This window comes from Aegilops tauschii, chromosome 5, assembly GCF_002575655.3.
Source record: "Aegilops tauschii subsp. strangulata cultivar AL8/78 chromosome 5, Aet v6.0, whole genome shotgun sequence".
In the NCBI taxonomy this organism is placed as follows: Eukaryota; Viridiplantae; Streptophyta; class Magnoliopsida; order Poales; family Poaceae; genus Aegilops; species Aegilops tauschii.
Window position 1 is genome coordinate 40,215,395 of NC_053039.3, and position 1,611 is coordinate 40,217,005.

The 1,611-nt window shown below is 43.3% G+C and overlaps 1 long non-coding RNA gene across 1 annotated transcript; it reads right to left on the reverse strand.

The window, feature by feature from the left end:
* Positions 1 to 550: 550 nt before the first annotated feature.
* On the reverse strand, positions 551 to 1,374 carry LOC109774406 (uncharacterized). The gene is made up of 2 exons (XR_005755524.3): positions 933 to 1,374; positions 551 to 733 (listed from the first exon to the last, which is right to left on the reverse strand). It is a non-coding gene; the product is annotated as an uncharacterized lncRNA (long non-coding RNA).
* Between the last annotated feature and the right edge of the window lie 237 nt (positions 1,375 to 1,611).

Genomic DNA, 1,611 nt, shown 5'->3' on the forward strand with positions numbered 1-1,611 from the left:
AGAAATGAATCTCGCTAGCAACTCTCGCGTGTTCTCACGACGCAACAACCAAAAAGATTAAATTCGTAGCTTTCTTGTACCTTAACTCTAGATTAAAAAAACCTCCTCCACCAGTACTAACTTGACAGGGATTTGACTATTCAAAATTGTGTTAGCAGATTTAGCATACGGTGCGATTCTCAGGATTCCTTTGCCATCTTTCTTCTCTTGACTAGAAGGGCATGCGCGCTTTGCTGCACCTCTTAGTCCTTGTCGTTGGAATATCCTTGTAGAAAGAGTAGAAAAATAAACCCTTTCAAGTAATACTATTAGTCAGTAATAAGGATTATCCATATGAAATTTAATAAATTCAAGTTTATTTAGAAACACTTATAGAGATAAAGACCCTCACGACAAGCATGCGCACTTACCCCTATGAACATACGCAACCAGTGGCGAATCTAAAAAAACACTCTTTTAAAGAAAAAATTAATTATCTCCTAATATGTATGTGCAAATAAACTGAAATTTTCCTAGATTACTACTGGAAAGATCTAGTATTTACTATAACTTTTTCTGATGTTTTAAAAAATATAAAATTTTGAACAAAATTTTGAGTTTAACGAGATAGCCATTATCTACAAATCCATTTATCGAAATAAGCCCAAACTTTCTCAGATTAGTCTTCTTTCTCTTTCTCTTCATTTCTTTAACTGCTTGGAAACCAACTGTGCAAACTTCTTTCTCTTCATTTCTACAAATAATGAAACAAGGATAGAAATTAGTTCATGAATTAATAATAACTAGAGCTACCTAGAACCTACAGCAAATAAATGATTGACAATTTGACATTTGACAACAGAGTAGCATACTACAGCACATCACTGAACAAGCATCAAAACAAAGCAAATAAATTAATAAATAAATAGCCAGAGTACAGAGAAGAAATCTACCAGGCACAGGCAGGGGAGCCTCGATTGCCTCGGAGTCGGAGGTCCTCAGGCGCAGTCCACTGCTCAGGCGATGGGCGACGGCCGACGACCGACGAGCTGCCCGCCTCCCCGTGCTGGCTCCCTCGTTGGGCGACGACCGGCGGGGTGCCGAGGTCTGCGCGGTGTGGCGACCGGCGGGGTGGCGAGCTCCGCGCCGCGGCTCCGCCAGCTCCGGCTGCCCGGCGGCTAGGTCGTCGACCCGGCAGCTAGGTCGTCGAGACTCGAGTGCTTTTCGAGAGCTGGAGCGCGTGCGGCCGTGCGGCTGACTGCTCGTTTCCTCGCCTGCCCAATTTGCTTACATGGGCCGGCTGCCCGGCTTTTCCTCGGCTTGCCGATGCATAGTAGTAAAAATAAATTTCGGGATTTTAGAGGGTAGGCTCGAGCCTATGGAAGAGCCGGTAGATGCGCCACTGTACCCAACCCTACTTCTTTGAGCACCCCAAGAGACTGAATAAACCAAATAAAATTCATGTGGAAATTACATGAGTGCATATCTGATATCATTTACAAATTACAATCAAAGCTCATCCTGACTGGAAACTTTGACCTATGTCCGTCAATGGCATACTAAAACAACAGTTGTATCCAAGATGCCTTTAGGCCATCTCTGCTTGTGACTATTCCTTCATCAGACATCATC